The sequence below is a fragment of the Caretta caretta genome, chromosome 14 (assembly GCF_965140235.1).
Source record: "Caretta caretta isolate rCarCar2 chromosome 14, rCarCar1.hap1, whole genome shotgun sequence".
Taxonomy (NCBI): Eukaryota; Metazoa; Chordata; order Testudines; family Cheloniidae; genus Caretta; species Caretta caretta.
This window is the reverse complement of record NC_134219.1, coordinates 33,656,972-33,683,561: the sequence shown is the minus strand read 5'-3', so window position 1 is coordinate 33,683,561 and position 26,590 is coordinate 33,656,972. Positions and strand designations below refer to the sequence as shown.

At 49.9% G+C, this 26,590-nt stretch overlaps 1 pseudogene; it reads right to left on the bottom strand.

Annotated features, from left to right (window-relative positions):
* Positions 1-14,675: 14,675 nt before the first annotated feature.
* On the bottom strand, positions 14,676-15,627 carry LOC142069079 (olfactory receptor 10A4-like; annotated as a pseudogene).
* Between the last annotated feature and the right edge of the window lie 10,963 nt (positions 15,628-26,590).

Genomic DNA, 26,590 nt, shown 5'->3' with positions numbered 1-26,590 from the left:
TGAGCCTCCTGGCAGTGTCCAGGAACGAAAGCACAGTATCTGCCAGGAAGGGAGTCCCCATAGAGGGACACCTTAATCTCCCAGGGAGGGAAAAGGCTCTCACTGCCTTTTCTTAACCTCATGGGGTGTTCTCCTGCTCCGCCAACCCCAGCCCTATTTCAGCATCTCCAGGTGCCTGAGGGAGCAGGAACCAGAGGCCAGCCTGCACCTGGGGCACAGATGGAGGTTGATGACCTACCTGCCCGTGGTGACCGTGGTGCAGGACAGCCCTCAGGACATGTGAATGCAGCTCCAGATCCGGGAGCAGCTTTTCTTTGCTGGCAGGAGACCTTGCAGGTTGAGGGGGGGTGGGGTGAGACAGGCACTCACATGGGCATGGAAGTTTGGGGAACAGGACAGAGGCCGGGGCTGGGCAAGGAGGGCAGGGACTTGGGAAGAAAGAGAGAAGATCAACCACTTTCTGAATGTGGGTCAGGATTATCCCCACTTTAGAGAGTGAGAAATTGACGTGCCACGTGGAAGCGGGATTGCCTTTTGCCCGAGCGTCTGAAGAATCGCTACAGCTAAAATAGAAAAGCTATTAAGTGTCAGAAGAAGATGAACCATGGAATTCAGAGTTCAGGGCTGACCAGCAAAGGTTTTGTATATGTCATAAACCAGTCTGTGCTCTGCCACCTCCCTGGTCTTGGAGAAAGGGGTCCATCCCTTGGACAGGGTGTCACGGAGTCCCCGGGCGATGCTCTGGAACTGCTCCCTACGAAGCCAGTCAGGACTCTGGGGAAGTCTCCTTTCTGGGAGCAGACTGTCTGCAGGACATGCAGCTCACATAGCTTCCACCTTCCTGGGTCTGACCTCGGAGCATTCAGCATCCCCTGCCCCTCCGTGCGCTTCTGACAGCGAGTCCGCCCAGGCGTTGTCCTGGGGAAGCCAGAGGGTCCTGCACCCCAACTCCGCAGTCAGACGTGACTCTCAGCCAGCCAGTAAAACAGAAGGTTTATTAGATGACAGGAACATGGTCCAAAACAGAGCTTGTAGGTGCAGAGACCGGGACCCCTCAGCTGGGTCCATTTTGGGGGTCAGTGAGCCAGACAACTACGTCTGCACTTCACTCCAAGTCTCCAGCCAGCATCAAAACTGAAAACTCCCTCCAGACCCTCCTCCTCCAGGCTTTGTTCCTTTCCCGGGCCAGGAGGTCACCTGATTCCTTTGTTCTCCAACCCTTTAGTTCTCACCTTGCATGGGGGAAGGGCCCAGGCCAACAGTTGCCAGGAAACAGGGTGTCAGATATTCTCTGTGTCCAGACCCCTGCACACACCTGCCCTCTAGGGCTCTGCACTGATCATACACCCTTATCCCACCACCTAGATACTTAAGAACTGCATAGGGGAAACTGAGGCACCCCCACACTATTCAGAGGAACCATTAAGAACAGTCCCACTTCGTCACATCTCTCCCCCCTTCGAGATCGAACTGAGTGGGGTCACTTTAGCCGGTGACCTGGGGAAGTTCGAAGCCACCAACATTCCCATAGATGCCCCAGCATCTCTCCCATTCCTTGGTGGGAGTTACACCAGGCCCTTCCAGTTTCACGCCCTCCCTTAGGTCGGGGGTGGACGATAGCACTCGCAGGCCGCATGTGGGAAAGTTTATGCGGCCTGTGCCCTTTGGCCACCCCAAAACCCCTGGGGGTCAAACTGGGATCGGGTCTTCTCCCAGCGCTCCAGTCTGGAGGACTGCCATTCAGGCTCTCTTGGTTAAGAGCCCCCATATTGACCTGGGCCACATACTGTTCACTTACAGAACTAGCATGGAGACATTCCTTTCTCAACAACCTTGTCTCCCCCAACAATCTGGCCAAACACAGCCACTTGGTTATAGGACTGTTTAACTTTCTTAACAGCTTTCACTTCATCTGAGACCTTCTCAAAGCTATCCACACTGGATCTTTCAACAGGAAAGTCAGGGGCTTCATTCACAACAGAAAACTTCTGGCTGTTAGGAACTGAAACTTTCTTGATTAAATCACTTTCACACTCTTCAGCTGCAGTAAACTGCTTGCAAAGACTCCATAAGGACTCCTTTCCCTAGGGGCTTTTCTATGCAACAATTCACCCTTCACAGAAATTCCGATGAAGTGAGCTGTAGCTCACGAAAGCTCATGCTCAAATAAATTGGTTAGTCTCTAAGGTGCCACAAGTCCTCCTTTTCTTTTTGCTCTTACCCTCTTTACCTAGGGCTTGCTCTAGAGGAACACTTTCCTGAGCAACAACAGACTCTTTCTGGCTCTCACTTACATCCAGAATTACCCCTGGCCCGTCAGGCGGATTCCGACACAATCCCCTTTCAGGCAAACTTACAGACTTCCTAGATGAAAGGTGAGAAGCATTCTCCTTCCCTTTGCCACCCACTAGCAACAGGCAAAATACAAGCATCAGAATTGTCTGGGTTCTGGCATTTTACATAGACACGGACTGGATGCGACCTAGTTACAGGGCCATTCTCCCTAGCAGACACAAACTTAGGACCATTCCCTTCCTGGGCTTTAGCTGAATCCAGAACCAACTCTGAGACAACTGCATTGTTCTCAACCATCACAGGCCGAAGGCCCCTTCTGTCTGCTCCACAGACAAAGAAGAGCCGGACACACTTTCTCCTTTACCAGACACACAGCTTGGGATCTCATTCCCCTGGTCCCAGCACACAAGGCTGGTCACAGACAACTGCTTGGAGATCAGGGTAGCTCCCTCCATAGGCAAGTCAATACCCCTGACAGACACAGGCACCCAGCTAACAGGTAAGGTCCAGGGACACTCATCTTCCACTCTCCTCGGCTTCCACACTTCTGACTAGACAAAGCCATCAGCTCACAAGGCTGCCTTGGCTCATCCAGACTTTTCTTACCAAGCACCTTGCCACTCCCAACAGATACCCTGCCCTGCCGGTGTCTCCCCCCACTCAGCTGGGGTCTCAGCTCCCACTGTGCTCAGCTCTGCCCTTGCCGTCCCAGTGGAGTAGGCAGCAAGCTCGCTGCTTTCCTCACTGCATCAGAGCCAGCGTGAGCCCCCTCTCCGGTGTGCAAGGGGGCGGGGAGCATCTCTCGGTCCCACCCAGCCCCAGGGGCTGGTTACAGGCATGCAGGTAGCCTGAGCCTAGCAGCTCCTCCCTGCTGCCAGCCAGGTCATCTGCATTTTCACTGACCATTTCCCTCTCCACCAATTGGTTCCCTGGATTCAAATTCAAACCCTTGGCAGTTACAGGAGCAGGGCCTGGATCCTGTCCCAAAGAGACAAAGTCACCCCACAACAGGGTCTCGCAGCTGGTATCCTGGGGAACCCCAACGACCAGCCAGCCCCACCCCTCCTAGGTCTGCACAGGGATCTGGGCCATAGGGAGGGAGAGGGGCTTCATCCCTGGGACCCTCACACAGCCCCTCAGCATCTGAGGCTGCACCACCACGGGCCTGACAACAGTTCTCTCTGCCCCAGGATCTCGCCACCCCAGGAATGTCTCCCCACTGACCATCACCTTCCGTTCCCACTGGAGGTCCGAGGGGCCTGGCCCCAGGAAACTCCACACAGACATATAGGTTGGGGTGAGAAGTGGGAGCCTGTCCACCACCCCACTCATCTGGCTGACGGAGTCTATGGCCTTGGGGCCCAGCAAGGGAGCTAGACACCGGGGCTTTTCAGCAGGGTCCCCCTGGTTCAAATCGCCAGCCTGCTCAAAGGCAGTGAGGTGGGCATCCACATCCCCCCCCCTCCTTAACCAGGGGCAGCAAATGAGTCTCAAGGTTCCCTGCGGAACTGGCACCCCGGGGTCTATCCCCACCCACCCCCGGGAGGTCCCTTCTGCCTCTCTGCTCCACCATCGCCAGTTCATGCTGCTGCTGCTTCTGCAGCTCTTTCTTGGACTCTCGCTGTCTCTCACAGTCCTCTTGCTTTCTCAGACTCAGCTCCAATCCCGTCCGTCTCCAATCCCCGGATGGGGAACCCGATCGTGAAGACCCTCGTCTGGTTGGGGACTGGAGTCTTGACGATGCCTGGCTACTACTCCAGCTGCTCCCAGATCCTGCTATAGCCCCAGTTGGGGTCAGGAATCTGTCCCTTAGAGCGATCCTCCTCCTCCAGCTGCACGATTAACTGTGCTTTGGTGGGTTTCAGAGGAACAGCGGTGTTAGTCTGTATTCGCAAAAAGAAAAGGAGGACTTGTGGCACCTTAGAGACTAACCAATTTATTTGAGCATAAGCTTTCGTGAGCTACAGCTCACTTCATCGGACGCATACTGTATACATCCGATGAAGTGAGCTGTAGCTCACGAAAGCTTATGCTCAAATAAATTGGTTAGTCTCTAAGGTGCCACAAGTCCTCCTTTTCTTTGTGCTTTGGTGAACTTTCCAATGCTCAACCTTCTCTTTCTGCACAGGGTTACAATGTCCTTCTTAAGGAGATAGTGACAGGCCATCACTCCGCTCTTCCCAAGTTGTTGCGGACTCACAGGCCTGTGTGCTCTCAGCTCCCCATGGTTTCCAGGGAGAACCCCTAGTGTGCCAGCCCTTCTCGAGGTCACCACCTCTTTGCCAGGGTCGAGCTGCAGACTCCTCCGCCCCTTGGACTGCTCGCTGCAATCCCCAGGGGAACCCAGTTACTGCAAAAGTCCTTCTTTCTCCAAGGGCCAAGCCACAGGCTCCTCCGCCCCTGAGACTGCTCACCGCAGTCCCCAGGGGGACCCCATTACTGCACAGTCCTTCTCTCTGGTCACACTCCCAGGGGTTAACCGCCCCCTGAAACCGCTCCTCTCTGAGCCTTCAGCATGCCTGGTCCTCGTCAATCCCCCTTTGTTTTACTGCTCCCCAGTCACTTACTGCAGGAAGCGCCATCCACGGGGTGCAGTACATCCCACCGCTGCCGCCAGTCTTCACGGAGTCCCTGGGTGATGCTCTGGAACTGCTCCCTACGAAGCCAGTCAGGACTCTGGGGCAGTCTCCTCTCTGGGAGCAGACTGTCTGCAGGACACGCAGCTCACACAGCTTCCACCTTCCTGGGTCTGACCTCGGAGCATTCAGCATCCTCTGCCCCTCCGTGCGTTTCCCACAGCGAGTCCGCCCAGGCGGGGTCCTGCGGAAGCCAGAGGGTCCTGTACCCCAACTTCACAGTCAGACGTGACGCTCAGCCAGCCAGTAAAACAGAGGTTTATTAGACGACAGGAACATGGTCTAAAACAGAGCTTGTAGGTGCAGAGACCAGGACCCCTCAGCTGGGTCCATTCTGGGAGGCAGTGAGCCAGACAACCACGTCTGTACTTCACTCCACTCCCCAGCAGCCCCAAACTGAAACTCCCTGCAGCCCCTCCTTCTCTGGGCTTTGTTCCTTTCCTGGGCCAGGAGGTCACCTGATTCCTTTGTTCTCCAACCCCTTTAGCTCTCCCTTTACAGGGGGGAAGGGCCAGGCCATCAGTTACCAGGAAACAGGGTGTTGGCCATTCTCTGTGTCCAGACCCCTGCACACACCTGCCCTCTAGGGCTCTGCAATGATCATACACCCTTATCCCACCATCTAGATACTTAAGAACTGCATAGGGGAAACTGAGGCACCCCCACACTATTCAGAGGAAACATTGAGAACAGTCCCACTTTGTCACACTGCATATTAAGCTAAGATTTAGAATTTCTGGACCCGGGCCTCACACCAGTGCTCAGGCATCTGTGCTGCACTACGCAAACCTAAGGCAAACCAGCCTGTGCCAGGTTTCCTAGCACCCTCCCCAGCAGTAGCCATTCTAGCCCTTTGTGATGCCCTGTGGGAAAACTTGACTGTCCATCCCGTGGCACTTTACCGGAAGCTGTTGCATCCTGCCATGGCATCTGGCCGAGCTGTCTTTTGAGTCTACACGTGCCCGACGGCTGGAGCCAGCAACAGGGTGGAGTCAGCGTTTGAAGCACTTGTCTTGCTTGTGCTTTCGCTCCTGTTTCAGGCAATGGGCAGAGAGTCCATGAAGTGCTGGTGGACGTTTCGGGGGCATTTTCTGACCTGCTGAAGAAGGCACCTGTCGGGGGGCGGGGGGGTGAAACAGACCTGTCAGACTCAAACTGGCTGATGGTGCTCACAGCTCTCGGGAGAGCTGCTGATGCCCCCTGTGTAGACCGGCGCTTCTGGAGCAGGGCCACGAGCACAGACCAGTGGGACCCCATAGTCATGCGGATCTGGGATGACTAGAACTTGCTCATGAAGAAAGCTAGATTTCTGGAGCCTTGTGAGCAGCTTGCCCAGACCCTTCAGCACCATGACATATACGCGAAGGAAGCCATTCCTGTTCAAAAGTGGGTTTCTACACCCCAGAGTCCTACAGGTCCGTTGCTAACCAGTTTGGGGTTGGAAAGTTGACTGGACGGTAAAGTGGTGGCCGAGGTTTCTGAGGCGATCAGGTGTGTGGTTTATCCAAAGGTGGGGGCATAAACAATATCCCCGAAGTAACTGCTGGCTTGGAGAGAATGGGGTTTCCCCACTGCACTGGGGCCACTGATGGGACTCATGAGCCCATTGCTTGCCCTCCTCAAGGAGCAGGAGTACCTACACTGCAAAGAGTACTACTCCATGGGCATGCAGGCCCTTGGGGACCACAGAGGGCAATTTATGGACGCCAACGTGGGCTGCACGGGAAAAGTTCATGATGCCAGGGTTTTCCGCCAGCCAGGCGTCTACCTTAATGGACAGGCCGAAACACTATTCCAAATGACAATGTCATAAATGGAGTCATTGTTCCCACGGTTATTCTAGGGGATCCCATGTACCCCCTTTTGCCTGGGCTTATGAAACAGGATCCTGATCACAGAGGCCCTGGCAAAAGGAGGTTTAATTACATTCTCAGTAGGTGTAGAATGGCGGTTGAATGTGCGTTTGTCAGAGTGAAATCCTCGAGCCTGAGTCTGAGTTTGGGCTTACTTTGCAGTGTAGACATTCCCTACGACCCAGTGCATCAGACCCTAAACAGATTAATGGCTAACAAAGTAAAATAAATGATGTGAATGATTTTTGTTGACACAACCTCTTTGCTACAGCAGCAGCAACAAACAACAAAACCAACGTCAAGTAAAAAAAACAGCAGTTAGGCCTGGAGGAAATGCTAGTCATGACATATTTGACAAGTGCCAGCATCTTTCATCCTGAAGCACATGGGGTAAAATTTCCAAAAGTGCCTAGCTGACTTAGAAGCATAATCACATTGACTTTCAATGTGACAGAGATTCCCCAGTCCTTAGGGCCTTCTGAAAGGGGAACGCAGGCTCTGAGGTCACTTGGGCGCTTTTGAAAATTCTACCCATTGAGTAGTACTTGAATTCTTAGGACTCCGATTCAAATTAATACACAGGAACTAATTGAAGGCATGACAGTAGTTGAACCATTGAGGGTACGTCTACACGGCAGCTGAAGGTGAGCCTCCCAGCCTAGGCAGGCAGACTCGCCCTAGCAGGGCTTGTGCTAGCGTGCTAAAAATAGCTGGGTGAACATTGTAGGGTGGGGCCAAGCCTGAGTGACTAGCCCGAGCCTCCGCTGAGGTGGGGGATGTTCTAATGAGCTGGACGAAACCTCGTTATGGTTGAGTTAAAAAACGTATTCTAACTGATGTGTGAACACACCCTTCTAGTCACATACCTGTCAGGATGAGTTAAGCAGAAGCCCCTTCCCCCACCTAAGATAAAGAGGTGTGTGAACTTGCCCAGGAATTTGGACTGAGTGGGCAGAAGGGCTTTGCTGAGAGAGAGAGAGAGAGAGAGCGCGCTAGAGGGGAAAAAAGCCAAGCAGTAGCCCAGTGCGAGCCTGGAAAAAGTGAGTGTTTGGATCTAATAAGGTGGCTAACGAGACTTGGGGCAGTAAGCAAAGAAGCTGCTCCTTTTGTTCTTGGTTCCTCATGCATTCAGAGAAGTTGGACTTTGTACATTCCTTGTCAATAAACGAGATCAAAGAAAATACCAGACTCCATCAATTTCTACTTCCAATGGGGACATCCCCATGGCTCCAAACTTTGCCTTGCCACTCTGGTCAAAAAGGGGTAATGATACACAGTCTTTACCCGACATGGGGATACACATTGTGTGTGGGGCGGTTTCAAACCTAATGTCCTCAGCCTCTACTCAGGGTTGTCTTGTTTTTGCAGCAGAAGAGCTGAGAGTCTCTGTCTGATCCCTAGAGAAAAACAACCTGCTGCTTAGAGTAATAGGTATTATCATCATTACATATGATAACTCTGGCTATTCTTGTTAGCCATACAAATGTCCAGTCCCGCTTTCATGATTACAGTCTAATCACACATCGTAGGAAAAGGTATTTATTGGTTCAGAATTTGCCATCTTTTAATTTTATTGTATGTCCCTGTGATGTTTCTTGTGGATGCCTGGGGTTGTGCGGTACCCACTGCCACCTGCCCTTAGCGTGGGGAAGCCAAGTCTGTGCCTGCCGGGGGTCAGCTCCTCAAATCCACTGGTCATGGGTGACACAAGCACTCCCTTCTAGGCCTATGCAGGCCCCGCTGTTACTGTACAGGTTAGCGACAGGCTCGCTCCAACACCCGAGCCAGGTCCACCTCAGATCATGGCTCTGCTTGACACACAGCACTAAGAAATGGTTACAGTCAAAAGAAGTCTGACGTTATTTACCGAACCACAGAGAGTCAAGTAGCAGCAAGTAAAAGTATTGGGAACAAATGGTTACATATAAAACAAAATCATACCCTGCATTCTGGAGCCCAGACTTGATTAACAGGAGACTCTCACGTCTTGCAGAATATTGCTCACCCCAAAATGCTTGCAGAGCATTACAGCTAGCCTTGGCCATGACCCAGGTTCCCTGAAGCAAATACACTGTCAGTTGCCTCCCAAGTGAAGGATTTAGTGTTTTTCTTTGCCTAGTATAGATACCATAACTCCTTAAATATTATCCGTACATACATTTTGCAGTGATTATGATGACCAGTGGGCAGCTGGCTCTTCGTAATCTCACATGTCACCCTTTGGTATTATGCAGATATCCAACCCAATGTAAAAACCTATGCCCTCTGCCACTTGGCACCAAAGGGGTTCCTGGGTCACAGTCCCCTTCTTCTTGTGTTATGAGACAGGGAGAACAGAAGGGCCTAATCTACCGCCTCTACACCATTCATTATTTTATACACTTAAGTCTCCTCTGACCCATTGCTCCTCTGACCCAGATGTTAGTGATTTGAGATTCACCACTTCTTGTGGTGCATCCCCCCTCTTCTGAAGCTGGCCTGCGCCGACATCTACCTGAACAAGGTGGAGATATTTGTGGTGGTCGTGTTGGCGGTCATGGCCCCTGGCCTGCTGATCCTTGTGTCTTATGCCCACATCATCCTCAAGATGTCTTCTGCTGAGGGAAGGCACAAAGCCTTCTCCACCTGCTCCTCACACCTCGTGGTGGTGACTGTATTCTATGGATCCGTGAGTGTTATCAATTTCTGACCCAAGTCAAGTTATGGAGGGGGCAGAGACAGGCCGTTCGGCCTGGTGTACATTGTCCTCACGCCCATGCTGAACCCCGTTATCTACAGCCTGAGGAACCAAGGGGTGCAGGCGGCCTTGAGAAGAATGTTGGGGAGAAAAAAGTGTGCTACCGTCCAGTATCCTTGCTGATGGTACCTTGCGCTGTAGAGCACTGAGTTCTTTTCACAACTCCCACAATTTGGGCAAGTCATTTTGGGTGAACAGAGTTTCTAGGTGCTACCGTAATAAAACTGACACAACCTCTTGACCCTGACTGTGCCTGCCGGGGGTCAACGCCCCATCTCCACCGACCAAGGGCAACACATGCACTCCCCCTAGGCCTATGCAGGCCCCACGGTCACTCTGCAGGTTAGTGACAGACACTCTCCAACCCCCGAGCATCTCCCTGGAGCATCCAGCCCCTTGTCCACTGGACACTTGCGGTAGTCACAGATTGGCTGCTCCCAAAGGATCAGTGAAGCCCAGGTTATCAGTTCTACCTTAGAGCACCTCTCCGCTTAACACACAGCACTTAGATACGTGTATAGTTTAAACAAGTAGATGTTAATTGAACAAAGCACAGAGATCCAAATAGCAGAAAGTAGAAGTAATGGAAACAAAGGGTTATATACATAACATACATTCTAGAGCCTAGACTTAATTCCCAAGATACTCTTGTGTCTTGTAGAGTATTTCTCACCCTGGATCCTTGCAGCGCTTTACAGTCAGGCTGGCTGGGACCCTGCTTTCATTTAAACAAATGCGTGGTCACTTTTTCTCCCAGGGGAAGGACTCAGTGAGTTTCTTTGCACTCCCTGATACACCAGCCCAATCCTTTGATCCTATTCACAAACAGGACACCCCCTCCACTCTTTGTTTCACCCTGCAGATTTACTTTGTAGATTTTGCACTCTCTCAATTTGCATCTGGCTCAGTATGCAAATAGGCCTACACCAAGAGGCGTACAATACACAATACCTGCCTGTCCAGACAGGGAGATAAGGGTCTGCTCAGGGAACTCAGAACCATAAGCCACTGTGTCACCCCTCCGCTTTAGCAAGAGTTGAGCTTTGCTGGAGGTTAGACTGTGTGTTGCTCCCTCCCACACCCATCTGACTGCTTCATAGTAAACTCCTCGAGATTCTGCCAATCTTAACCTTGCCTTGCAGGTAGCCATCACTGACCTCCAGTTCCTGAGTTCCCCAAAGACATATCCCTGCAGTGTCTAGTCCCTGTCACTGCACACTCAGAAATTATGGAGTTCACTGATTCCAAAGAGGCAGCGCACACACCAGACTGTTAGTTTAGCTGAAGACTCTCACTTCACTTCAAGATCACAGCACTGAATTGGTTTATAGTAAAACTAAGGATAAGTTTATTAACAAAGAACAGAAATGTAAATGATACTAAGCAAGAGAAAAAGATACAGGTCGGGTTCCAACCAAACCAAACCAAAGCATGCTTTCTCGTGACTAAAACTTAAATCTTAATAAGTTACAATCTTTGCCTAAGCAGTTTTCTCACTCACATCAAGTTACCAGCATCTTTAGCCCTCCAGGCCAGGGATCCAACTTCCACAGAATCAGAGGGTGCTGTTATCTTTGTCCCCAAATTGAGGGATAACTAGAATGGCTTTTTGCTCCTGCTTGTATTTTCCAAAGTCCATTGTCTGTCTCACGAGTTAGAAAGATTTCCTTGAGGTGCAGATTCGGACCCCCAGTGTGCTCACTACATTGTTTCCTCCATCACTTATTAGCTTGATTGCTTTGTTTACCTTATATGGAAATGTCCTTTTATTGTCCTCTCCCTGTAATTAAGCTGATCAGACAGGTAAATCCATATTCCTTTGTCTAGGGCAGACCTGGATTATGTACGGCCTCCAAATGCCATTTTAAGAACATATTTCCCGCACATATACATAACTTGCTATACACAACCCGTACACACAGAACACAAGGATTTTCGGGAGCAGCGTCACCGTTTTGCATACGATACCTAACGTGACACCGCTTAGATACACATGACGTCAACAGTGTGTTGGGTGTAGTGAGTGTGTCAGGCCTGTTGCGAGTTACAGTCTAGAGGGCCCTTTGCTGACTCAGGGGCTCTTAAGGTCACAGTTACCCCCTGCCTGGTAGGAACACCTCCAACCCACATGACCTGCCTTAAGGCCAAGACCTTAAAGACATTGTTTTGAGTATGGACACACGACTCCTTCAATATTATCCACACCCACATTTCACACCGATTAGGATGCCTAGTGGGCTGGTAGAGACCTCACATGCCACCATTGAGTGAAGAGTTATGCAGATATCCAACTCAGGGGCTTCCCGAGGCAACCCCTCTGCCGCTTGGCACCACGGGATTCCTGGCTCACACCTCCCCCACTCTCACTGAGGCAGTAGGGTTAGCCACTGGCTAATCCACATGCGTTGCCTCAGAACCCTCGTGCCTGGACAGTGCTTCTGTCACATGTTTTCCTTGCCCTTCACGTGTGCAGTTTCCATACCGTACTCATGAATGTCTGGACTCCAGCGTTGCAGTCTGGAGCTGGTACCTTCTCTTCCGTGAAGCCCTGCCAGTGGAGAATGGTCTGTTAGGACTCTGAACTTCCTGGGCAGTAGCTATAGCCTTAATTGCCCCACAACTGCATATTTCCTTTTGATGACTGAGTAATTTTGTTCAGTGATGGGTCAGTTGTTTACTTAAAAAAAGCAATAGGATGCTTCTTATTGCCCTTGCCTGCTTGCATCAGTGAGGCTCCCAGGCCTGTACTTGATGAATCTGTGCAGAGTTCAAACATTTTATCGAAATTTGGACCGGCTAGAGCCAGTGTCGCTGACAGAAGTCTTTTCACTTGAGCAAAGCCCTCCTGACAGGCTGTAGTCAAAACCACCTTGGCAGGCTGTGTCTTTCTGAAGACGTCTGTCATCACAGTCGCAATGTTGTTGAAACCTTCCACGAGTCTTTGGTAATAATTCGGCAAGCCTCTAAAAGACTGAATTTGCTTTTTGGTTCAGGGTACAGGCCAGTTAACAATGGAGTCCACTTGTAAGGGTTTCTGGCAAATCTGGCCCTGTCCTGCCAATGGCCTGGATAAGGGACTTTCGCCCCATCTTGCATTTTGACACTTTTACTGTGAGACCGGCACCTTTGGGTATGTCTATACAGCAATTAGACACCCGCAGCTGGCCCATGCCAGCCGACTCGGGCTTGTGAGGCTGTTTCATTGCAGTGTAGACTTCCAGGCTCAGGCTAGAACACAGGTTCTAGGACCCGGCAAGATTGGAGGGTCCCAGAGCTTGGACTCCAGCCCGAGCCCAGAAGTCTACACTGCAATGAAACAGCCCCACAAGCCGAGCCCTGCGAGCCTGAGTCAGCTGGCATGGGCCAGCCATGGGTTTTTCTTTGCAGTGGACAAACCCTTTGAGTCTCTTCAGCACAATTTCTCTGTGAGCCTTGTGCCCTGCCCATGCATTTCTGAAGATTGCAATATCATCAACGGAGGCCAAGTAAACGTGGTTTAGAACAGAACAGGGACTTGATTCATTTTAGGCTAGTTACAAAATGTTCCGAGCCTTGTGGCTTTTGGAACTGATGCACTTCCTCACGAGCCCTGACATGAAACTGAGCTGGAAACTTTATCAAATATTTGAGCCCTCGCTGCTTGGCAGGTTCCCTTGCTCTTCTGAAAGCTGATCTCTGTTCAGCCACGTCTTTCTCAAAACCTTGCAAAATCATTCTCTCATTTTGTGGCATCCCCCAAAGCTGCTCTCCCCCCCCTTCCGCCCCCCCCCCCCCCAAGAGCTGGCTGCATTATTATTTTTCTTTTACAGTAAATCTGAGAAATTTGACAATCAGTGGGTGAGGTCTGGCAAGCCAGGGTCTGCTGAGCTCTTTCTAAACCAAATTTAAAATCATCCAGCATTACTCAGCAGGTCTGACTGGACTCGGTACAAGTGCATGTCCACTTGGGGACCCGTGACCTGCGGTGATAACAGTGACCCAAAACAGCCTTCTTAAAACAGTGTTGTTTAATCTTAACCGTAGGAACACAGCACAGCAAGAGACAAGGCAGGCTATGCTTCCTCGAAGAACCCCCCAGCCTCTGGAGGTCAGGAGGCAATTGCACCCTCTAAACCATCTCAACAAACCAGGCTCTCCTCTATTCAGGAGGGATGCAGTCCTGGGAAAGCTGGGCTAGCAGGCCCACCATGGGTGGGCAGAGGTAGCATGTCACCGTTAATTGTCCTTGGTGTTTGCAGAGGAGCTCTTCTCTGAGCTATTGTCCATCTTCCTAGGTCGTTTCCGGAACACCCGGCTGTTGAATTAACCCAATAGGTGCATACAAAAACATCTGTACAATATTCAGACAAGCATCATACAGTATTCACAGACTGCTACAGGGTAGCCCATAGAGCTCGCTTTAGCATTTATTTTATTCAGCAGTAATGCAAGGAACCTACAGGCCTGTATCCTGTAAGACTGGGGTTAATTATTTTTTGTCAAGGTTCAAATTTCTTAGTCAAGGTATAGTCAAGGTCCAGACTTCAGAGAAACATTTTTCACACCACAGTAACAATAATAACAACAACAAGTAATTTAAAAGATTTTGAAGTCCATTCAAAAACATCTGGCAGTCCGGATTTGGCCCGCAGTCCACCTATTGACTACCCCTGACATAACATATTATAAAAGTTGTATCCCAGCCTGTGTGCAGGGGGAGAGAGAGATGTAGCCCTTGGGAGGTGCCAGGATGATGGCCACTGGTGCTAATGAGAAAGTGATGGTGATGAGGAAGATAATGGCTAACATTTCTGGTTGTTCTGCAAGGGATGGTGGGAGTATATGGAAGTTCGGATGTACAGTATGTATTATTTCAGTCTACCTTGCTGGGTTAGAGTGTTTGTGACTTTGCTGAATGTATTAATAAACGATTACAAAGACAGAAGGGTTCCTAAAGTGTGAGTGTTGCAACCGTGGACATCAAGGTTCCCAACTGAACAGTAACTTTAATAACACTGGGCCTGATACTGGGACAAGAACTTTCAATACCTCAGAGTGATAACTGGGAATTCTTAAGTAATCAATATAATTAATATACGATTCATAGATCAGGCTACAACAGGCAACTCCAAATCCATCACAAGACTATTAAAATAACATTTTTACCCCCACTTTTCAAATAAATATTTTTCTGACCATCACCCTTCTCAGGGCTTCCTTTACCTCCTTGTTCCTCAGGCTGTAGATCAAAGGGTTCAGCATTGGAGACACCACTGAGTAGAACAGGGAAAGCAGTTTGTCGCTGCCGAGTGAGTAGCTGGATTTGGGCTTCAGATATGTCACGATGCCAGACCCGAAAAACAAGGTCACCATGATGAGGTGGGAGGAGCAGGTGGAGAAAGTTTTGCTCCTGCCCGCGGCTGATGGAATACTGAGGATAGCGTGGAGGATACGGATGTAGGATACAAGGATGAGCAGGAAGGGGACCATGATGAAGGTGACAGAGATGGTGTAAACAGCTATTTCATTCCTGTAGGTATCCGTGCAGGCCAACTGCAGCAGCGGGGGCAGGTTGCAGAAGAAGTGGTTGATGCTAATAGGCGCACAGTAGGGCAGAGGGAATATGAAAGTTGTCTGCCCGACTCCCACCAGCACCCTGATGAGCTAGGACACACTTGAGAGCTGGAGACACACACCTCTGATCATCATGGTCGTGTAGCGCAGTGGGTGACATATGGCCATGTAACAGTCATATGCCATGGCAGCCAGCAGGCAACACTCAGTGATCCCCAGGAAGGAGAAGAAATACATCTGTGTGACACAGCCCAGGAAGGAAATACTCTTGTCCTCGGAGAATAAGTTCACCAGCATCTTGGGGGTAGTGGACGAAGTATAACCCATTTCCAGAAAGGACAAATTCCAAAGGAAGAAATACATGGGGGATTGAAGGGCAGGGTCCACCACCGTGATCGTGATGAGGAGGATGTTGCCCACCATGGTGATGAGGTACAACAGCAGCACCAGAAAGAAAAAGTGAAACTTGGAGCTCCAGGATGTTGGAAAAAGCCACAAAGAAGAACTGTATCACAACTGTGTGGTTCCTGCTAGCCATGTCCTACAGTTGTTTTCTATCTGTGGAGATAATAAAATCACAGAGGCATAGGACTGGAAGGGACCTCGAGAGGTCATCTAGTCCAGTCCCCTGCACTCATGGCAGGACTAAATATTATCTAGACCATCCCTGACAGGTGTTTGTCTAACCTGCTCTTAAAAATCTCCAATGATGGAGATTCCATAACTCCCTAGGCAATTTATTCCATGCTTAACCACCCTGACAGTTAGGAAGTTTTTCCTAATGTCCAGCCTAAACCACCCTTGCTGCAATTTAAGCTCATTGCTTCTTGTCCTATCCTCAGAGGTTAAGGAGAACAGTTTTCCTCCCTCCTCCTTGTAACAACCTTTTATGTCCCCTCTCAGTCTTCTCTTCTCCAGACTAAACAAACCCAATTTTTTTTAATCTTCCCTCATAGGTCATATTTTCTAGACCGTTGATCATTTTTCTTGCTCTTCTCTGGACTTTCTCCAATTTGTCCACTTCTTTCTTGAAATGTGGCGCCCTGAACTGAACAGAATACTCCAGTTGAGGTCTGTCACGGAGTCCCTGGGCGATGCTCTGGAACTGCTCCCCATGAAGCCAGTCAGGACTCTGGGGCAGTCGCCTTTCTGTGAGCAGCCTGTCTTCAGGACACGCAGCTCACTCAGCTTCCACCTTCCTGTGTCTGACCTCGGAGCATTCAGCCTCCTCTGCCCCTCCATGCGCTTTCCCCCAGCGAGTCCGCTCAGGCGGGGCTCCTGGGGAAGCCAGAGGGTCCTGCACCCCAACTTCGCAGTCAGACGTGACTCTCAGCCAGCCAGTAAAACAGAAGGTTTATTAGATGACAGGAACATGGTCTAAAACAGAGCTTGCAGGTGCAGAGAACGGGACCCCTCAGCTGGGTCCATTTTGGGGGGCAGTGAGCCAGACAACCACGTCTGCACTTCACTCCATGTCCCAGCCAGCCCCAAACTGAAAACCCCTCCAGCCCCTCCTCCTCTGGGCTTTGTTCCTTTCCCGGGCCAGGTGGTCACCTGATTCCTTTGTTCTCCAACCCTTCAGCTCTCACCTTGCAGGGGGGGAAGGGCCCAGGCCATCAGTTGCCAGGAAACAGGGTGTCGGCCATTCTCTGTGTCCAGACTCCTGCACACACCTGCCCTCTAGGGCTCTGCAATGATCATACACCCTTACTCCACCCCCTAGATACTTAAGAACTGCCTAGGGGAAACTGAGGCACCCCCACACTATTCAGAGGAAACATTAAGAACAGTCCCACTTCGTCACATCTCTCCCCCCTTCGAGATCGAACTGAGCGGGGTCACTTTAGCCGGTGACCTGGGGAAGTTCGAAGCCACCAACGTTCCCATGGATGCCCCAGCATCTCTCCCATTCCTTGGTAGGAGTTACACCAGGCCCTTCCAGTTTCACGCCCTCCCTTAGGTCAGGGTGGTCGATAGCACTCGCAGGCCGCATGTGGGAAGGTTTATGCAGCCCATGCCCTTTGGCCACCCCAAGAATGTCTCCCCATTGACCATCACCTTCTGCTCCCACTGGAGGTCCGAGGGGCCTGGCCCCAGGAAACTCCACACAGACATATAGGTTGGGGTCAGGAGTGGGAGCCCGTCCACATCCCCAACCATCTGGCTGACGGAGTCTATGGCCTTGGGACCCAGCAAGGGAGCTAGACACCGGGGCTTTTCCGCAGGGTCCCCTTGGTTCAAATCGCCAGCCTGCTCAAAGGCAGTGAGGTGGGCATCCAAACCCCCCCCCCCCCTTAACCAGGGGCAGCAATTTAGTCTCGAGGTTCCCTGCGGAACTGGCCCCCCGGGATCTATCCCCACTCACCCCGGGGAGGTCCCCTAGGCCTCTCCGCTCCCCCACCGCCAGTTCATCCTGCTGCTGCTTCTGCAGCTCTTTCTCGGGCTCTCGCTGTCTCCCACGGTCCTCTTGCTCTCTCAGACTCAGCTCCAATCCCGTCCGTCTCGATCCCCCGATGGGGAACCCGATCGTGAAGACCCTCGTCTGGTCGGGGACAGGAGTCTTGGCGATGCCTGGCTCCCGCTTCAGCTGCTCTCAGATCCTGCTATAGCCCCAGTTGGGGTCAGGAATCTGTTCCTTAGAGCGGTCATCCTCCTCCAGCTGCACGATTAACTCTGCTTTGGTGAACTTTCCAATGCTCAACCCTCTCTTTTTGCACAGGGTTACAATGTCCTTCTTAAGGAGACGGTGACAGGCTATCACTCCGCTCCTCCCAAGTTGTTGTGGACTCACAGGCCCGTGTGTTCTCAGCTCCCCACGGTTTCCAGGGAGAACCCCTAGTGTGAAAGCCCTTCTCGAGGTCACCACCTCTTTGCCAGAGTCGAGCTGCAGACTCCTCCGCCCCTTGGACTGCTCGCTGCAATCCCCAGGGGAACCCTGCTACTGCACAGTCCTTCTCGCTGGTCACACACTCCCAGGGGTTAACCGCCCCCCGAAACCGCTCCTCTCTGAGCCTTCAGCAGGCCTGGTCCTCGGCAATCCCCCTTCGTGTTACTGCTCCCCAGTCACTTACTGCAGGAAGCACCATCCACGGGGTGCAGTACATCCCACCGCTGCCACCAGTTGTCACGGAGTCCCTGGGCGATGCTCTGGAACTGCTCCCCATGAAGCCAGTCAGGACTCTGGGGCAGTCGCCTTTCTGTGAGCAGCCTGTCTTCAGGACACGCAGCTCACTCAGCTTCCACCTTCCTGTGTCTGACCTCGGAGCATTCAGCCTCCTCTGCCCCTCCATGCGCTTTCCCCCAGCGAGTCCGCTCAGGCGGGGCTCCTGGGGAAGCCAGAGGGTCCTGCACCCCAACTTCGCAGTCAGACGTGACTCTCAGCCAGCCAGTAAAACAGAAGGTTTATTAGATGACAGGAACATGGTCTAAAACAGAGCTTGCAGGTGCAGAGAACGGGACCCCTCAGCTGGGTCCATTTTGGGGGGCAGTGAGCCAGACAACCACGTCTGCACTTCACTCCATGTCCCAGCCAGCCCCAAACTGAAAACCCCTCCAGCCCCTCCTCCTCTGGGCTTTGTTCCTTTCCCGGGCCAGGTGGTCACCTGATTCCTTTGTTCTCCAACCCTTCAGCTCTCACCTTGCAGGGGGGGAAGGGCCCAGGCCATCAGTTGCCAGGAAACAGGGTGTCGGCCATTCTCTGTGTCCAGACTCCTGCACACACCTGCCCTCTAGGGCTCTGCAATGATCATACACCCTTACTCCACCCCCTAGATACTTAAGAACTGCCTAGGGGAAACTGAGGCACCCCCACACTATTCAGAGGAAACATTAAGAACAGTCCCACTTCGTCACAAGGTCTAATCAGCCGGGCGTAGAGTGGAAGAATTACTTCTCATGTCTTGCTTACAACACTTCTGCTAAGACATCCTAGAATGAGGTTTGGTTTTTTTGGAACAGTGTTACACTGTTGACTCATATCTAGTTTGTGATCCACTATGAGCCCCCAGATCCCTTTCCGTAGTGCTCCTTCCTAGGCAGTCATTTCCCATCTTGTACGTGTGCAACTGATTGTTCCTTCCTAAGTGAAGTACTTTGCATTTGTCATTATTGAATTTCATTCTATTTACTTCAGATCATTTCTCCAGTTTGTCCAGATCATTTTGAATTTTAATCCTATCCTCCAAAGCACTTGCAACCACTCTCATCTTGGTGTGGTCCGCAAACTTTATAAGAGTACTCTTTATACCGTTATCTGGGGTCCCTTCCCTTCTGGGGTCCCTTCCAACCCTGATAATCTATGATTCTATGATTCTATGAAATCACTGATGAAGATATTGAACAGAACCCAACCCAGAACCAATCCCTGTGGGACCCCACTCATTATGCACCTCCAGCATGACTGTGATCCACGGATAACTGCTCTCTGGGAATGGTTTTCCAACCAGTTATGCACCCACCTTATAGTAGCTCCATCTAGATGGTATTGCCCTAGTTTGTTTATGAGAAGGTCACGTGAGACAGTATCAAAAGCCTTACAAAATCCAAGATATACCACAGCTACCGCTTCCCCCCTATCCACAAGGCTTGTTACCCTGTCAAAGAAAGCTCTCAGGTTGGTTCATTAACTGGTTAAGTTGGGTTGTAGCAGGATGGTCACCTGCTCCAGCCTTAAAGGACTTAAAACAGCCCAGGACTGTGGCTGGGAGCAAGCAGTTCCCAGGCTCATTGGGGGAAGCAGGCTCAGCTGTGGCCACACCCCAATCAGGGCTCAGCTGGCCCTTATAAGAGGGCAGTAGGCCAGGAGCAGAGAGTCTCCTCTAGCTGTAGAGGGAGACAAGCCTGGCTGCTGGGGAGCATACCATAGTACCTGAGGCGGAGCAGGGCTGGGGGAAGGCCAGAGGAGCTGGGGAGGTGAGGTGGGGATAGAGGGTGGGGGTTCCCTGGGGAGGGGAGACCCAAATCTGTGGGGTACTGCAGGGGGCAGCAGCCCGGGTAAAGGGGCACCGTGGTCTGGGAGGGACACGGGGGCCAGCGGCAAGCGGGACACCGGCCTGCAGAGGGCGCTCCAGAGGCTGGAAGAGCTAATTCCCAAGGACGACCAGCAGGAAACACCGCAGGGGTGAGTCCCGCACCGTGACATTGGTGAATCGTATAAGAAATTTATATACATAATCTCTGATACAACAAATTTTCAGTGGTGTTTTCATTTGTGGATGCCCAGTGTAGGACATCTGGCACTTTATGTACAGTGGCACTAAGATCCCACAGCTCCCACTGACTTCAGTTGGAAAGCCAGGCTCAGTGTGTCACAACTTGGACATCCAAAACAGGAGGCATCTAAAGCAAGTGGCCCGTTTTGAGAACGTCAGCCTGAATCTCCCTGCTCTGTAAAACGAGGAGAGGATTGCTCTGTCTCACCAAGTAGACCAGGCTTTATTTCCTGTTCCCCAGGTCAGGTTACAGAGGTTGATATCCCTGGCTCCGATACCAGCCAGACCACATTGGATGTGTCTACACAGCATTTTGGAGCAACCAGGAGCGAGTCTCCCAGCCCGGGTCAGCAGACTTAGCCCACCCGCCTCACTAGACTTCATATCCTGAGCTCCAGCCTCACCGGCTATCATTTTCCTGTGAGAGTTCATTTGAGAGCACAGTGATCGCTATGGAGCATTTAGTGATTTAATGAAGTCAAGACAAAAATGATCAAAGACAAAACCACCCCATCCCCTGTGGGAGAACACTTTTCACAAAGTGATCACTCTGTGTCTACGCTATCAGTCCTCATCCTCAAAGGAAACCTGCACAACACTTTCAAAAGACAATCCTGGGAGCTTAAATTCATAACTTTACTAGACACTCAAAATCATGGACTGAACAGAGACACTGGATTTATGGCTTATTACAACAATCTGTGACCCCCACTAACCACACACACACACCCCCAGCTGCTTTTTTCCACCCCCCTTCCTTTCCTCCCTATGACTGGAGGGTAGTAACGAGCCACTTCACTTTGAATGGTCCCTTGAAATGTGTGTTAACTGCTTATGCCGAACAATCTGTTCCCCTTTGTATTTATCTGTGACACTCTCTGGCTTTGTCTACATTAGCACTTTTGTTGGTAAAACTTTTGTCTGTCGGGGTGTGAAAAGAAATATCCAGGCCTGACGGACAAAAGTTTTACGGAGCGCCCGTGTGAACACTCTCCTGCCGACGAAGCGGCCGCCGCTTGTTCGGGTGGTTTGATTTTGCCGGCAGAAGAGCGGCTGCGCGGGAGACCTTGCTGCGGCACAGCTTTAGCAGCACGGCTGCGCCGCTGTGAGGTCCGTAGCGCAGACCCAGCCTCCGTACATTTCCCAGCCATCAAGAGCAGCTCCGTGGACGCTCAGAAGCTTGCCTCTCTTGCCACTCACATTGCTCACAGAGAAATGACTACACAAAGGTACAAAGCAGTGGAGAAAAAGGACCAAGCTAAAGATATGCACCGATGCGCTTGGTTAAAAAGCAATAACGTGTAGAAAAAACATTGACTTTAAAAAAATATTTGAATCTAATCTAATCACGTGCTTTAAAGCTTGCGAGCAGCGTGTTGAGCAACTCTGAAGAAGCCACACCTTGAGGAGTCTGAGTATTTAAGTTCTTTTATGCCTCCATTGAGACAGGTTCCCTGAGGCATTGAATCCTTGCAACGTAAGGGACTCATAGATGAGACAAAGACTTTTTCTTCTCTCTTTGGGGTGGAGAATATACAGCTTGATAGTCAGGGTCAAAGTTTCCAGGGACAGCTGTTTCGAACAAGGGATGGTGGAAAATTTTCCATCAAAACTTTTTTCACCAAAAAACTGGGTTTCCAATGGAAGACAGAAGTGTCTGCTTTGGAAGACAGGAATCCCCAAAACTTTTTGAAAATGGGACTAAAGTCCTTAAATCGCTGATTTTGAACTTATTACCCATGAGGAACCTCATTATTTCGCTTTCTCTGAGGTACTTCTATGGCCTACATTGGAGTAAGTGCCTCACACAATTTCTTTAGCCTCACAACTCCCCTGTGGTGTAGGCAGCGCTGTGATCCCCATATTGCAAACAGGGAGCAGACACACCCAGAGACAGGGGGCAGCTTTTCAAAGGTATTTCACAGGCTAAAGATGCAGAGAGGTCCCATGTGGGATTTTCAAAATTGCCTAAACAGGGAAGGGCCAAAATCCAAAAGGCCCAGATCCACAAAGGAACTTGGGTACCTAACTACCACTTTAGGCCCCTGAAGATCCCAGAGTCAGGCCCCCTCTGGGATTCACAAAACTGTTGCTGAGCTGCCGTCAAACGCTGTCGGTCCCTAAACTCCCTGGGCTCCTGCTTTTTTGCAGTAAAAGTTCCCAAGGTGCCTCTGGGCATGTGCTCCGCAGCCCAACGCCAACCACACAGACACCTGAGCCCCAGAGCGATGTACGAGCTGGGAGGAGATAACCAGTCCTCTGCCTCATTTGTCTGTGGGGCCCAATTTGGTAAACATGGTCAGAGCTCACCTACCAGATTGGGCCCTTTTAGGCAATCTTATGCAAAGCAAGGATGGCTGGAGTTGGGGCAAGAGGAGGACCTCCCTCATAACTTTTAACCCAGTGGTTAGGCTATGTAGTTGGGGTGTAGGATAACACTGGTTCAAGTCCCCCTTCTGGCTCAGGGGGAGAAAGGATTTGAACAGAGATCTGCCACCTCTCAGGTTTCATAGATTCCAAGGTCGGAAGGGACCATGGTGATCATCTCGTCTGACCTCCTGTATAACACAAGCCAGAGAACTTCCCCCAAAATAATTCCTAGAGCAGAACTTTTAGAAAAATATTGAATCTTGATTTATAAATTGTCAGTGAGGGAGAATCCACCATGACCCTTGGTAAATTGTTCTATGGGTAATCACCCTCACTGTTACAAATTTATGCCTTATTTCCAGTCTGAATTTGTCTAGCTTCAACTTCCAGCCATTGGACCATGTTGTACCTTTCTCTGCCAGATTGAAGAGCCCATTATTAAATATTGGTTCCCCATATAGGTACTCAGACTGTATGGAAGTCACCCCTTCACCTTCTCTTTGTTAAGATAAATCGATTGAGCTCCTTGAGTCTATCGCTATAAGGCAGGTTTTCTAATCCTTTAATCATTCTTGTGGCTCTTCTCTGAACCTCTTCAATTTATCAACTACTTGTCCACAAAGCATAACATGTTCCACTGCTCCATGAAGCTACTGTCTGTTGTAAAGAAATATAAAAGACAAAAATAAAATCATAATTAAAAACATTTCCCAAAGCTCACCAACCACAGCAGCAATCCTGCCCTAATTCCCCTGCCTTGACCTGTGATCTTGAAGTTCTATCTAGGACTGTGACTTCTTTTCTGTTTCCCATACACAGAGAGTAAGTATATACTTTCCAGCTGAGCCTTTTAAATCTGTCTAGGGGATTTGAACACACAGTTCCCACTAGTTTGATTGTGAATTGGATGACTGAATTCCTTAGACAGCTTTGAAAATCTCAGCCTCAATGACTTTTTTTATTTTATATTAAAGGCAAACAGCAACAGAAGGAATAAAAATAAAGTATCCATGACAGAGAGCATTGTGTGTGTATCACCTCAGTAATTTTGTTTTAGAAGTGAGCACAAAATGGTAGCTGCCCCCAGGAGACTGCTAGCAATTTAGACCCCAATTCCCCACAATACTTGAGCACATGCTTAACTTGCAGGGCAATCTAGGGTGGCGGAGGATGGGGATGCGGATTAGGATTGCAATGTCCCAAACTGTGCATGAAAAGATGGCGGAGAAGAGAGGTTTATACTGGTTTTATTTCATGCCTAGGATTTCAATATTTCTTAGGGTTTAGGCTGGAGTGCATGGTTCTATGATTATCATTTTACCTGAAGTAGAATCTAATCCACTTTCCAAAATATCAAATCCAGTTTGAAGCCCTGGTCTGGATTCTCCAGCTAGTCCTTACACTGCTGGCCAAAAGGAGGAGGCAGGTTTAACAAGTCTAGAATTAAGTGGTGCCAATGTATTAACATTTAATTCTGTGTTCTCCTCATTACACGGCAGAGTTTGTTTGGTTCCATTCGATACAAGCCATGGCAGACGCAAAATAGGGAAATCAAAAGTCCGTCAGAGAATTCATCCTCCTGGGATCCAGGAATACCCAAAAACTGAAGGTTCTTCTCTTCTTGCAGCTTCTAGTGATCTACACTGTGAGCATGGCTAGGAACATCCTCGTTGTTGCGCTACTTGTGGGTGATCAGAACCTTCGCACCCCCCCTTCACACCTCCATTCTTTCTGCTTGGAGATCTGCTTCTCTTTGCCCATCTTGACCAGAATGCTGGCCAGTCTCCTGACTGGGGACAGACCCATTTCTGTTAGCAGCTGCATCATGCAGTTTATACTTTTGATTCTCTGGCAGGTGCTGAATTCTATCTCCTAGCTACAATGTCTTATGATCGGTATTTAGTGATATGTAACCCCTTGCATTATGCAGCCCTTATGAATGGCAGATTCTGCCTCCAGCTAGCAGCTGGTCTTGGATGAGCAGATTTCTGATTACTTCCATATTAATGGGTATGATGTTACAATTGGTTTTCTGTAGACAAATTAAATTACGCTTGGTGATCATGACAAACCTTTCCTGCAGTGACACCCACACACTGGACCTTATAACTTTCACCCTAGCCTTTACATTCACCCTACCCCCATTTCTTCTGGCAGTGAGGTCCTACGTCTTCTGGGCATGCCCAATGCTGTGAATTCAGAGTCTCTTTCCATGAAACTCTGTGCGAGTTGCTTCAAGTTCACCGTTTTCCAGACACGGCTAGTGGCAAGCCCATTTGCTGGGCCACTCAAAAAAGAAACACAAATGGGAGTGAACTCACAAGAAGGACTTTATCCTGATCCCTGCATAAGGGGCAGTGCAGACACTGCCCCAGGAGCAGACCAGGAGACGGATTTTGTCCCCGAGAGTCCCTGGCTCTTCCCTTGCCAGAGAAGAGGTAACATGAACCAGTTCTAGGCCCCACTGCAATTCACAATCCTCCCCCACCTCAGCTGCCGCCAAACCCTGTAGGTGTCACTCGGAGTTGGCACCTAAATTTGGGAAGTGACCGTTCCGTGTGTACCGATGTTTGTGTCTCTGAGGGTCGCCCTGCTGCTCCATTCTAGGTGTCTGGATGCCTAAGCCTGAGCGCAATGCATGAAGATGAACCACTTTAACTGTGGACTCAGTTATACCGGGATAAACGTGGAGAAGCCAATGACGGAAATTCTTGAAGCTGCCAAGGAATTTGGAAGCCCAGTTCTGAAAACTGATGGGAATTGAGGCATCCACATTTTCTAGGGACCTCTGAAAAATCTCAGCCTTCTGGGTACAAAGGATCAGATAATAGACATTTTTTTTGGAATATCATATATGAAACTTTGGAAATACAGAACAATCACCCACTATCAACCTTGCATTCCTCACCATGTCACAACGGGTTTTGACAAACAAATCATCTATCCAGCTGGTCAGAACATGTTTGTTTTTTCCCCCAGGGAAAATTTTGACTTTTTGGACAAAATACATACCCCTCCCAAACCCATTATTTTGTTTTCAAACAACCAAATTTTGAAAAATTTCAGCTGCAAACTGAACAATTTTTGGCCCCAGACTGCTAAAAACAAACATTTTCAGATGAAACTGCCACCCTCCAAAAGTTTCGGGGTTTTTGGCAGCAGGTTCAGTTTTCTGATGAAAAATCAATAATTTGCAAGGGAAGCATATACTTTCCATTAAAAAAAAAAATCATTTAATCACACTCCCAATTCTCTGAAAAAGTTGACAATTTTTTGACCAGCCCTAATAATCTGGTTTGTCTGACTCAGCCATGTCTAGAATGTTCTTCATAGTCACATCTTTGTATTACACTAAGGTGTAACAGAGATGGTTGGACAATATTGGTCAAATGAGGTTTGGATTAAAAACAGGGTGGGGTGGAAATCATGAACATTTTAGTGATTTCCCACCCTCATTTTCTGACCAGATCCATAGAATATTAGGGTTGGAAGAGACCTCAAGAGGTCTTCTAGTCCAATCCCCTGCTCAAAGCAGGACCAACACCCACTAAGTCATCCCAACCACCAACACCCACTAAGTCATCCCAGCTAGGGCTTTGTCAAGCCAGGCCTTAAAAACCCCTGAGGATGGAGATTCCACCACCTCCCTAGGTAACCCAGTCCAGTGCTTCACCACCCTCCAGTGAATAAGTTTTTCCCAATATCCAACCTAAACTTCAGGAGGTTCAACCCTCTAATTTGTCTAGGTCCTGCTGTATCCTATCCCTACCCTCCAGTGTATCTACCACTCCTCCCAGTTTAGTGTCATCTGAAAATTTGCTGAGGGTGCAATCCACACCATCCTCCAGGCCATCTAGGCCATGACCATCTAGCCCATCATTGCCAAGAGGAAAACCTCCGTCCCTGCTAGAGCCACCAGGAAGTAGAGCTGCAACA